This window comes from Adiantum capillus-veneris, chromosome 22, assembly GCF_014529385.1.
Source record: "Adiantum capillus-veneris isolate H3 chromosome 22, ASM1452938v2, whole genome shotgun sequence".
Taxonomy (NCBI): Eukaryota; Viridiplantae; Streptophyta; class Polypodiopsida; order Polypodiales; family Pteridaceae; genus Adiantum; species Adiantum capillus-veneris.
This window is the reverse complement of record NC_140952.1, coordinates 45,065,398-45,078,796: the sequence shown is the minus strand read 5'-3', so window position 1 is coordinate 45,078,796 and position 13,399 is coordinate 45,065,398. Positions and strand designations below refer to the sequence as shown.

The 13,399-nt window shown below is 41.2% G+C and overlaps 1 pseudogene; it reads right to left on the bottom strand.

Annotated features, from left to right (window-relative positions):
* Window positions 1-1,032: 1,032 nt before the first annotated feature.
* On the bottom strand, window positions 1,033-2,407 carry LOC147429251 (uncharacterized; annotated as a pseudogene).
* Window positions 2,408-13,399: the final 10,992 nt, after the last annotated feature.

Genomic DNA, 13,399 nt, shown 5'->3' with positions numbered 1-13,399 from the left:
CATCCATCGACAAAAAAATACATCGACAAGTCGCCCACTTCACAGACTTTATGAAGCTTTTGTTTTATAAAAACAATATGTTCCTTTCTTTTGGAAAAAGTCAATCCTCCATTTCCAATAAAAATGACGTACATAGGTGTCGTGAGGTTGTCCGTCTTCACAAATTACAGTCCTCTTTGTATACTCGATTCTGTCCTTGGAGATCAACCAGTGTGCCAGCCAGTTTATGACAGTGGTTGACAAAAACAGGCCCGCACTTCTTTAGACTGCTTTTCTAGCTTGGGAAAAACAAGAAATGACCCCAATGGATTAAACATTAGCTTATATCCAGAATCATCAAAGATAGTCAGGTGGTAGGTTAGGAAAATTTTCGAGATTCTTGTGGAACATCGGTTTATCTGTCGTGCCCAATTTAAAAGGGGCCCTTGTGCACTGCGCCTGACTTACCACTCTATTGAATCTTTTGTGGTGGTCTGGGAACACTGTCGCTAGCGTGCGTTTGAGCTCCATATCCACACTTCGAACCATCTGAAACAAAAATTCAGAAACACTTCTGCATCAGGCCTTACCCAAAACTGTGTATCCCCTTCAACAACATATCGCATTTCTAGCCAGTAGGGCAATTCTTCACTATATTTTTCATCAAATTTCTTGACCAGTAATCCATCAAGGTCGAAAATGAGAACCCTACGCTGGACGCTCAACGGAGGTGGAGGCCTTGGCCATATTAGTGGGATTCTTTTACACAGTCTATACCATAGAGGAAACATGAGCACTGCAGGAGACAACACCCAATTCCATATTGCACGAATGTCAGCCCTGCCATTCTGCTTGTCAGCCCTGAACCTATCTGCAAGGCGCCATTCTTCAACTAAAAACATATCTACAGATGTAAAATTACAGAAGACTCAAATTTAAATATGCAATTACGACATATCTACGGATTGAAATCATACAATAAAAATACACAATGTTCAAAAATTAGGCACAAGATGAAAGAGACGTCGAATGGGAAAGAAAGTTATATTAATTTCAGAAGTGGTTACATAAAAAGAAACATAGAGGGGGAAAACTATAATCTTTTGCAGGCTCTGGGTTTAGGGTCAAAAATTGTGCCGGTATTCTGCATCTCCTTAGTGTCTTCTATGTCCATCTCCTCTTCTGGCTACCCCTGGCTCTCTTCCTCTTCCTTGCTTTTTTGCTCCATTTCAGGCTTCTCATCTGCAGTCTTCTCGATTTTTCTTTTTTGGCCTTTCTTATATACTGAGCAAGGGTCTCCTCGGGACTTCCCTCCAGCCTGACATCTACATGACCATCAGCTTTAGAAAGCTGTGCAGCAAAAGATCACTTATTAGAACCTTAATCAATGAAAAAACTTATTCTTGCCACGTTGGCCTTGTTTTCTCGGGGTCTTTGATCTTGTCACCCGCACGCGAGTTTCTAGCAACACATCGTCTTCCTCATTCTGGGTTTTCCCTTCAGCACCAATCGTACTCTGCTCCTTTACCTCAAAGTTTTTTTCTTCTTCTGTTGTTTTCGAAACAGGTTTCTCAACATTACCAGGGACACTTTCATCAAGCAAAACCTCCACAAGTGTCTTGTATGAAGGCGTCACTGCATCGTTCCCTATGTCTTTACCGGTAGTAGTTCTGAAGCAGCTTGACTCTGGAAAAACATCAAAGAAGACAAAAATCAACCACCTGATTAAAACAATGGTGTGTTTCTTACCCGTTGAAACAATTTTCTCACCTGTTTTTGGGCATGTTTGAACTGGCTTCTTCTTTAGAAGGTATTGGTCTTTTGCAAAAATAACTCTGGGGCAATCCTTAAGCAGGCACTTTCCTTTCTCATCCAAGTGAGCATAGCAGAATGCATGGTATACATGTGAACAAGGCAATAGAACAACATGGCTTGAGAGATTTTGATCATGAATTTTTACACCACAAGCATTACACACATCAATGAGAACAACACTATGTCCAGGAGTTGAAACTCGTGCAGGCCAGACTATGGTTTCAGGTAGCATTGGTTGACTAATCATGTCTGTCACAAACGTGACATAGAGACCAAAGGTTTCCTCATGCTCCAAGCATTTGGATAATTCTTCCTATAGACAGGAGACCTCTGTTATCAGACAATGCCAAACAGGTATAAAATTGGTATGAATGCTTGAAGATCGGTATAATAATGTTATCATATCGGTATGATTACATCCTTCCAGTATGATGTTATCCCACCGGTATGATGTTATTATACTAGATAGTATAACATCATACCGGTAGGATAACATTATACCGGAAGCATAACATCAAACCAGTTGGATTTTATCATACCGTTAGGGTGTAATCATACCTGTCGGATCTAACCAGACCAGTCGGATGTAACCATACCGGTAGGATATAATCATAGCGGTAGGATATAACCATACCGGTAAGATATAACCATACCGATAAGATGTAATCATATCGGTAGGATGTAATCATATCGATAGGATATAATCCTAACAGTATGATAACATCCTATCGGTATTGTCATCTACCTTAACCGAATTGATGTTATTGTCATACTATTATGTTTTTTTTATTATTCGGTTTTGTGGTACCACATTCTACCCATCCCTGTATGATAGAGCCATAATACCGGTATTGTAAAACTTATAATACCATTTTCACTATTAGAGTTTCAGTACAGTATGGTTATTAAAATCATACCATTACTTTAGTGTTAAACTACTGTTTTGTTTTGTTACTATATCGATATTATTTTGTTGTTATACCTGTATTATGTTGCTTTCATACCGTTATTGTGATCATTGATAGAACTTATAGTAACATGTTCACCAATAGAATACCAATACAGGTATTGCAACTGTTACTTTGCACGTATGTTACCATTATTTATAGTAATCAATCTACTTTATAGGTATTATTGTGTAATCATTCCACAATAGTATATAGACTATAGTATATTGTACATCCAAACCAGTACTTTGCAGGTATTATACTACAATCAGATGGAGTTAAAAGCATACCTGTGCTTGCTATAGGGTGGCTTTTGCTTGGTCAAATTTTTCTTGGAGGCTGTCAAGCAAGCTTGTTGGTACATTGGCATCATGAGGGAAGTGCATTCGGATGGTGTCAAGGGCACCCTCGCAACGGTGCACATCAACAACAGATTGACCACAAAATCCTTAGCCTTCTGAGACTCAGCTGATACATTGTCATGAGATTTTCTAACCTCAACAAGTAGTTCTTGCAAGGAAGTGGATACTTCAACACTAAACGCAAACTGAGTAGTCGCAAAAAGCCCACTTCCGGTTGGTGTACTTCCGGATGGGGTATTTACTAACAAGATGGCAGAACCACTTGGGGTTCCTGTGGATACTTGGGAAGTCTCTAACTTCCATTGTTCTCTTTTCCTATCTAAGTGACCTTGATTGGTCACATTCTTCACCACCTCAGATGCAAACTCACCCACTTTACCGGACCTGTGCATGCGAAATAAACATATCCACGTGCAAACTTGACTCCCAGCAGATATTTTGGTGGTTTGGATTGATACACCTGCTTGTAGAGCTCGTAGAGTGCCTTGTAGTGATCCGGCCTTGCTGTTTTTATCGGCACTTTTTTCTCCTTCACAGGAAGACACGTGAAAACTTTCATCCAGTCGAATATGGGCACATCTGCATCTATCAACTTCCTAACATCTTTCCCCTCAAGACTTAACCCATATTCCCTGTGAAAATCCTCCTTTGTCGTGCAGAATGCCTTTAATGGCACCTCCACATCCTTGGGGTGAACAAAGCGGCTGATTTTGGGAGGAGGATGTAACTTCTGTCTCTGAAAAGAATAAATCCATATTCATTACTCAATATATCCACACCTCAATACTCTACTACACATACAGGTCCGCTGTACACAACATAGAGAGAGATAGAGAGAGGTGACATACCTTCGTGGGAGAATGTCAGGTCTTTGTGGGGGAGACTTGCTGAGCTGCATGCCTTGGGCTCTTTCTTAGGTTGCTATCCATAGCGAAAGATAAGAAGCGTGCACTGGGGACTATAGAGTGAGCTGAGAAAGGTGAAGAAGGAGAAAGGAACAAAGATATGGAGAAGTATAGTCATGCAAACATTCGACTGAACATTCGTCTGACGTGGGCTCCACACGTGTTTTTGAATCCTCCACACGATTATTAAGATCTTGTATCCTCCACACGATTATTTAATTCAAACAATTCTTGCCCATAACACGAGTTTCATACCCCCTAAATTTTTAAGCCTCCAAAAGCAACTTTCAACCGGTTAAAACTGGGCCACCTATTCATGCATCCACCCATGTGCAGCACTGCCTATTGTGTAAATGGAGGCCGAAATGATCCCGAATCAGAAATCTAAGCAGACTAAGCTCTACGAGCCTCCCCCCAATATTTGTCGACCTACGAACGCTCGCCAAACCTCATAGAATTCGGAGAAAGTGAGCAGGCATGTGCTGGAGCTACTGGCAAATGAGCCCGAAAGGACACAAACTTCTCTAATACCAATTGTTGGAAATAGGGTTGCAAAGAAACACACACATCTTGGAGAAAACGAAAAAAGCTCAAGGCACACAATAGAGAGTTTACTACTTAGTGTGCAATGGAAAGATAGATAGCCCTAGAGTGATGGGCATATATACAATGCACGGGGGAAAAAACCTCCTAAAGAGGGGAAAAATTCTCGGCGGTCCTAGTGTGTTCACACACATCACTACCACATGTATATGGTAACAGTTTTGTAGACCAAAATTGCATCAAAGTGAACCAATTGGGCTGACAGGTGAAGATTGACTAAAGGATTGGTTTTCCACTTTAAAAGTTAGATCTTGAAGTGTTGAGTAATTGGTCCAGACAACTCATCAAACGGAGCCCTTGTGAGAAAGTTATTGTAGTTTAAAGATGGAAGTGGTTGCAGATCTGAGACGGCAGGGCAGATGGGAACATGTGGTCAAAGGTGATTTGAAGTGATTGATGCATAAAGCTTGATTTATGGAGCCTGTTGGTCTTTGTATATCGGCAACGAAGCCAGAATAAAAAAAGATATTAGCAAATGAATGTTTTCAGGGGGCCGATTCTAAGCCAGTTTGATCACTTTGGAAAGCGTGCCATTAGATGTTTTTGGAGCTTGACAAGATTTACAAGGGTAGTGGACACCAAATGGGACTAGTTAAAAGTTACGGTGCATCAATCAAAGTTTGGATGATCAAGATATGCCAGTTTAGAGTTCGGCGGCAGTTGGCAGCAAAGCGGTCCCAAATGTTTTTTTTACTTTTCCTAGCCTTGGTTGGTGGGTCCGATGGGGTTCATAACCGACAAGAACAGTGGGCATCGGAGTTCTAGTTGGCAGCTCATGCTGGCACTTTACGACTCGGGTAGGGGAGTCTTGAGCGGCAAAGGGCAAGCTTTTAAAGTTGGGGAGGGAAGTTGCTCCTAAAAAGGGTTTGTTTTTTGGGAATTTTCAGAGCCTTGGAAGGCTTGGCGACCTTGGAGACGTCACATGGCATGAGAAAAACCCACATGCGGTGTAACGAGCTCACATTTTGGGCTACTTAGGTTGTGATGTGACCTCCTTATGAGACATGAGTTGAGTGAGAGAATGCTCTCTCAAGGTCAGTCATGGTGGCTCTATGCGCAGCCTGTTGGCAGCCCTTTGGGTGGTGCATGCATCACACTCGGTGCTGTTTTGGATGTGCTGTTTTGGATGTGTTCTGGAAGAGCTAGTGGCTCTGGCCGTCTTGGGTGGTGTTGAATGTCACGTAGGTGCTTACATGGAAAGGTCCCTGCTGTAAGGACTTGGTCCCACGAAGCCCATTGAGACACAATGTTTTGAAGCAAAGAACCCCCCCCCCCCCACAATGATATCACTAGTGGTACATGCAGAGGGAGGGGTCACACCCAGGGGATTCACTCTATATATAAAGTGGGACGCCACCTGCGGCGAGCGAACAGGTTTGATAAAACCCCTATATACGACTCATATTAGGGGACATGACCCCCCTTTCTATGATTATACAACAATTAATGAGGAAAACTATCATACACCTATCTTACATATAAAATTTAGGTCTCACATGATGTAACTGAGTAAAACTAGTCAAAGAGTGTGTAGCATAGTGATTGGAAACATACTAACAAACCTCTTCTGTTGATAACTAGAGGTACCCTTAATGTGTCTTACCCTTGGACTTTCAAACTATCTGCCTGATCAACCTGCACTCTGGCTACTCATCCAATTCTGACGCATCCAAAGCTAGTGTAAATAAATCCTTGATCTGCTCCAAATCAACGTTTATCTATGACCATCTTGATGCAAAATTTGATGTGTGACTATAAGAAACTTCCCCAAAATTCATCCAAGTTCTAGTGCACACCGGTGAACAATCGTTACAAATAAGCAAACCGGGTCAGTCTCCCCCCCCCCCCCCCCCCCAATCCCCCCCATAAATATGATACCCCATCCCTTATTTTTAAACTTGCGAGATAAATTATTGGGGGCCTGCCCCTAACTTATACGCTTATGTAACTTGTAAAAAAAAACCCCTCGCCTGCACTTACGTGGTGCGGTAAGTTTTCCATGGTGAATCCCCCAGGGGGTCACATTGATGGAGCAAAAGTTGTTGTGGACACACTCACACACACAAGGAATTTACTTAAATTGCCCCCCACACACACCACACTCAAGAGCTCAATGAAAATACAATCCACAAGCTCAATTCAAACCCCAAACACCTCGACCTACAAGCCCTTGCCTGCCCGCAGACACTACAAGTTGACTCCATTTGATCAACGCTTGAAATCATGCTTGACGGTGAAAAAAATATACAAGAAAAACCATCAAAAACTCAAAAAATTCAGCCACAAAAGGCCTCTCTCAAACCATTGCAAAACCTTCAGCAAACTCCACTCTATGTTTAGCCCCAACTCTAATGGCACCGATACAGGGTCACATAGTCTTGCAAAAAGCCTCCCCTTCTTCCCTCAATTCCTCACACACACACATACATGGAAACCTTATAACTTCCATAGACTCTCCCAAGTGCAAAATTGAAGAGAAAAAGCTCTCATTCACTCCTCCACACACTCGAAAACAGGATGTGAATGCGACGGGATTGCACTAGACCACTTGTAGAAACCCTGATTTCTCCCACACACAGAGAGGTGAAATTCTTGAGTATTGGCTTCCAAAGTTTTTATTTAGCATGAGCACTCATGGAATTGTGAGTGATGTGGCAATTTACCCCTTTTTCACACCATTTTTGACCATTTTTTGGCCTAGCTCTGGCCAATTTTGACCCGCGGTAGGCATTTTTCACGAGAAAAACCCCAAATATGTCACCTATTCTAGTATCTTTAGAAATTCTAAAAGTTGGTCATTCATTTTGTCATATCTTAGTTGTAGTAACTCATTTAAAGTGTTCAAGGGAGTTATAAATCGACTCAACATACTTTGTATTTATCTAGTTTTGGATATAAGACGTTTACAAAAATTCTTACAAAGGGACAATAATGTAGATAACCAATATATTCTTGTTGGTTTCATTAAACCTTTTGCTAAATCATGTATTAATCAGAGGGACAATTGGACTCGAGGGAGGTGCGACTATGGAAAACATTAGTGTTATTATGAAGATATGTCCACTTTTTTTTTTAATAAGAAAACCCTTCTCTAAGGGAGGATTAATGTCAGGTCGAAGGTAGGATTGGGGGGGCAAGGCTTGTTATCACTGCCAAATTTGTATGTTTTTGAAGCCTTGTTATCAGTGCCAAATTTGTGGGAGATTCTCACAACCACCGTCACCCATAGCGATTGATGGTCGTAAACAATATGAAGTCGTTTGAATCCCTGACTCCAAAATCTCTCATCAAAGACTTGAATACCTAGTACATTGGAAAGGTTATAATGCAAGCGATGAACGTGTGAGCCTACATCTAACACTCATTGTGCACTGGGAAAAGTTTGTGAGTTTAATAAAAAATATTCATCAAAGACTCCCCTACATCAAGAGGGACAATCACTCCTCATTGTGCTAGAGGAGGGAGTACTATCATGGATGCAAGCTGTTAGAAGAGCTCTAGAAAGTTCTAGATTCTTTGATTCTAGAACATTCTAGAAACATCTAGAATCTAGAAGGTTCTAAAAAAATCCAAAAGAATTTAGATTAAGGATCTGGAAGATTCTAAAAGGTCTTAGAAGATTCTAAAGGTTCTAGAAGCATCTAGTATATTTTAAAAGATTCTAAAGTACTATCAAGAAGATTCTAGAGGTAGCTAGAAGAATCTAGAAAGTTCTAGAATAATTTTAGAAGCTTGAGGAAGAACCTAGAATGTTCTTAACCTCCTCATTCTTTAGTATACATAGAGGTCTTGAGCTACAAGCCCCTCAATCTGGCCAACACCAATTGTGAGGCTGTTGCGAGGCAAGCACTCTTCCAATGCTTATCTTATATTCGAGTCTTGTTCTTGTAATCAAGTCTTGTCTTGTACTGTAGCATTATAATGTGAGTTTTGTAATCAAGTTCTCTCAATCAAGTATTAAGTCTTGTAATTAAGATTACATTCATGGTCAAGTCTCAAGATCTTGTATATTGTGAGTGCCTTGCCTCCTCTTTCTCTCTTCTAGCTCAAGACGCGCTCATAACATGTGCCACGTGAGTTGCAAATGAAGTTGGACCCAAAAGATGCAAACCATGTGCTATATTGGGTATTCCTTGTAGAAAAAGGGCTACAAATGTTACAACCCTATCATTGGTATCATGAAATTTTTAGAATGCAAGAAGAGAAGATGAATTTGATTGGAAACCTTGCCAAACTATGCATATGCATGGTTCACAAATAATGCAAATGTACATAGCATATATAACTCACTGTGTTTTTTTTACAATGGTTACATGTGCACATGTTTTTTGTAGTTGGGTTCCTAGATATGATGATTTTTTTTATTGGGATCCTTTAAAACATGTAAAACTTGCTTCTCTAATGTAAATAAATGATGTGTAATGTTACCAAGTTGGTGTCTCTCTTAGAAAGTTTGATATTTGTAGTCACACACTATATGTGGAAACATGCATGAAATCCCATTAAGAATGAGTGTAGAACCCATTCAAAGTGTACCCATGTGGGTACCATATCACTCTTTGCAGGTGATGTGGTATCTTCCCCTAATCGTTATCGATATTTTTGGTGCAAAAAATGCCATTTTAGGTAGACATTTACCAAAATTAGTAGTAAAATGGGCTAAACTTGAGAAAAAGAGGATCAAAATTGGCCAAAAGAATTCCATATCAATTGTCGTGATCTATGCTTTGAGAATTTTTCACTTTTTGAAGTAATTATGGAAATTGGATTTAGATGACCAGTTGACCAGGGTCCCGGGGGGTTGGGGGGGTGGTCTATAGCTATTAATCTCAATCTGGGCTAGGAGTCAAAACTCCATTATGACTTCAAAGATGGCTTCCCCATAGGTATAATAACCAATGTACCTAGGTGGAACCAAGAGCAAATCTCATTTGGTGCCTCGAATATGGAAAATTGGCTCGGATGGCCACAAAGTGTCATTTTTGACCCACGGCCACAAATCAGCTACAAGTTGGACGAAACTCAACAGGTTAACTCAATATGACCTATGGGAGGGGCCCATATGCCTAGAGTGCAAGGCCCAAAACCTCTAAAGTGAGAGTATCGAGTGCCAAGAGGTGCTAAGACTATAGGACAACTTGTGGATCATAAAAATTGCACTTGGCTAACTTTTCCATCATAGGTTAGCGATTGATAGTTTTGAGGCTAAGTTTTACATTTGCTTTCACTTTTCCAATTTAGCACTCTTTCACATGTGGAGTTCAAGACAAAGCCCCACATAGTGCGCAAAAATCACTTGTTCACTGACTCCAAGACCAAAAAACGCACTTACTTTGCACCAAAGCCAAAATCTTACACAAAACACAAGTTATGTGCCCAAAAATAATCAAACCACATTCAATGCTTTGGGACATCATGACCAAACACCCCAAAACTTCAAAGAGTCCAAAAGTTAAAAAAAATCGAACCTAGCTATTAATTGCAATTAATAGTTCAGGAGAAAAATGATAGAACTTGGAAAATTTTGCTCATCACCTACTCCTACATTCACTAGCCCACACATCAACTTTCAAACCAAATGGACATTCCAAAATTGTGCATCATCCCTTTTTCAATTTTAGAAATCTTCAAGCCAAAAATTGATCAAAATCTGGTCCTTTTGCATCCAAATGCTTCCAAAAGCGAAATCCCATCATTATTTAATGTCTTGAAGCCTTGTGCAGAGAAAAACCCCAAAAATGGAACCTAATTGGTGAAATAGCTATTAATTGCAATTCATAGCCCAATATGAAAATGTTTGTCCAAGTGTTTTGAAAAGTTCACAAATTTGTTTTTGTAGCTTTTGGTGATGATATTTTGGCTCTCAACTTTAAAATGATTAATCACAATTCATGCGGGGCACAAGGCCGTAATCCTACTCTAAAATGTACCTAATCGCAAATTTCTGTATTCTTGCACCCAAGATCAATGCAAAGCTCACCGGCCGGAGCAAAGAAGAAGTACATGAAGCAGTGATTACAAGAGCCTCCCCCCTACAAGATACAAGTAGATTCCATAGGGGCCGTAAAGAAGTCCTATGCACCTTCAAGAGACTAGAAGGGAAAACACTGGAAATGCAGCTAATGCCAAGAGAAATATTTGATGTAGGGAAGGAGCCTGAATTGGCCGAAGCATACAGGCGACACGAATTACTAGATTGTTATAAACTTGTGCCATGTGGAGTGGATTTTCAAAGAGAGTATGAACTCCAAATCTCCATTCAAGAGAATGGCACAACCAAGTTGGCAGACCTAGCAGGACAAGTAGTAGAAGTACAGATTAACAAGGAGATTATTGCAGAAGCCCTAAATCTACCCGCATCAGGCAAACATTTGAGTTCAAGGGAAAATAAAAGGATAGGTGTATTCTCCAAAAATACACAAGCAACAACACTTTTTGATATGGTCCATAAAGAGGTGAAGGCCTAGCTTCTCTTTTCACTCAACATTTCCATTTCATAGCAAAGAAGACAAGTAGGTATAGAGTTCCTAACCATGCAGTGGCCTTGGCTTTTACAATAGTTTTAAAGACCACGTTACAGGCACTACTTGACCATGCCCAATATGTCCTCAATGCACTCAAGGGCACAAAAAAGAGCGCAGGCATCAAGTACTTGGGAGCACTGGAAGTCCAGACAAGGATAGACTACCATGTGGTGGGGATGACAAACAACTTACCAGCTACACCTGACTAGAATACATGGCTCATCACTGGAGTCAAGAATGAGGATGAAACGAAAGAAAAAAAGGAAGCACAAGCACCCAAAATGAGTCAATCAACCAAGAGGAAGACCTTGTCTTTTAGAGAAGAAAGTGAAGAAAGCAATGAGGGACGAGGCAGTGAATCTGACGGGGATAAAGCTCTAGAACGTGCATTGAATCCCTCAGAGACTAAAGAAGAGAAGAAGAGGAAGACCAAGGGAGAACAAAAAGTGAAAGAAACTACAACTAAAAGAAGAAAAGTGCCAGCACCCATCATAATTGAAGAACCGACACAAAGAACTGCCCACCTTGAAAGAGAAAGAGTAGCCTTTGAAAGATAAGGGGCTTGAAAAGATATTTTAAAGAATTTTGGAAGCCAAATCCATCCAAGCTCCAAAAAAACAATCCTACCATTCTAGCCAAGTTCCTCACACATACCTTGAAGAACTCTACGATAAAGAAGAAAAATTACAAGAGGGAGGGCTAGCAAGAGCCACCATTGCTCCTTCATTTCCTTTAGAAGCTCAAGAAATCGCAAGATGATCAGTAATGATTTCACAGACAAGCCATGCCTGGGTTGTCTAATATCCATTACCGATTATTTTTGAATCATGTTGAATCATGCAAAGTACGTTTGCCAATTACTTCGACCCTCGATAATTTACCAAGCCGCGCCTGGTTTCTTGTCTCCATGGATAGTTGTTTGTCGTTTTGAGTACCGATCGTTTGGGTCAATTCCCTTTGCATGCCAAATTTGCAAGCCGTGCCAACTATGTTTAATGTCGAGAAAATCATACTAAACCTGTGATGCACGATGTCTTGCTGCAGCTTCCCCTTGTGGATTTCCTTGGCCATGTGGCTTTGCACGGCTGCACAATGTCCTACTGCAGTATCCCCTTGCGGTTGTCCTTGTCCATGCGGTTTTGCACGGCTATTATGCTGATGTGACAGGCCCCTTGGGTGGCCCATGGGTACCCTAGGGTGCCCAATAGTGGGAAAAAATTAAAAAAAAAATCAAACTTGGCTATGGCAGCACGCTGTTGTCTGCATAGGGGGAAAACCAGAGAGGACGCATGCTATGGACCTTGTCAAGCCATACTGCTGTGACGAACTCCCTCCTTGGCCCATGGCAAACTTGGAAATCTTAACACAACCCGGTTTTGTGCAGGTTGAAGCCTCCCGCCTCCCTCATGCAAGTGGCCATTCTTGCATCCTCTCGACCATGACAAGCCTTGCCTTGGAGAACTCGTCATCAAGCTTCCCATGACCTAATAGAGAGAGAGAGAGAGAGAGAGAGAGAGAGAGAGAGAGAGAGAGAGAGAGAGAGAGAGAGAGAGAGAGAGAGAGATAGAGAGAGAGAGCACATGCAACACCTTGCCTTCCTCCCTCCTCCATAGCTCTCCCCTCTCCTGGCTCTGATACCAGTAAAAGGCCGAGGGGAGATTGAATCTTGGATCCTCCGCCCAGGCAACCTTTTATAGGAGGGCCCATGGCCTAGGTCCCTGGCCCCCCTAGGTCGGTCATGCCCTCTAGCCCTTGGCCTGACACTTAACTTTGTTGACATATGTGTAATGCGTAGTTCCTTCCCATTAAGATGCATACCAAAAGTACTAATAAAGTTTGCAATTCTAGATCATTGTTTTACTATTTTCTCCCGCTTTACTCCATGTTGATCTGGTTTGAGACTGGCTAGTCTAAAATTTCAATCACCAAGCTTAGGCAAACCTTCTTGAAGTGCTACTAGCAAGGATTTGTGATGTTGCATAGCGCACGCGCGCACTCACACACACACACACACACACACAAGAGAGAGAGAGAGAGAGAGAGAGAGAGAGAAGAGAAATATGATGATGAAGAAATATACATGAGACCTAAAAATTGTAGCCAATGAGTCTTGATTCTTGAACACAAGTGCTTACATGCTCACATACTTTCTCAAGGAAGGAGAGGGGGGTGATATTTTTACTATTGTAGAAACAATCACAATGATATCAATACGAGAGAGAGAGAGAGAGAGAGAGAGAGAGAGAGAAGAGAAAGATGATGAT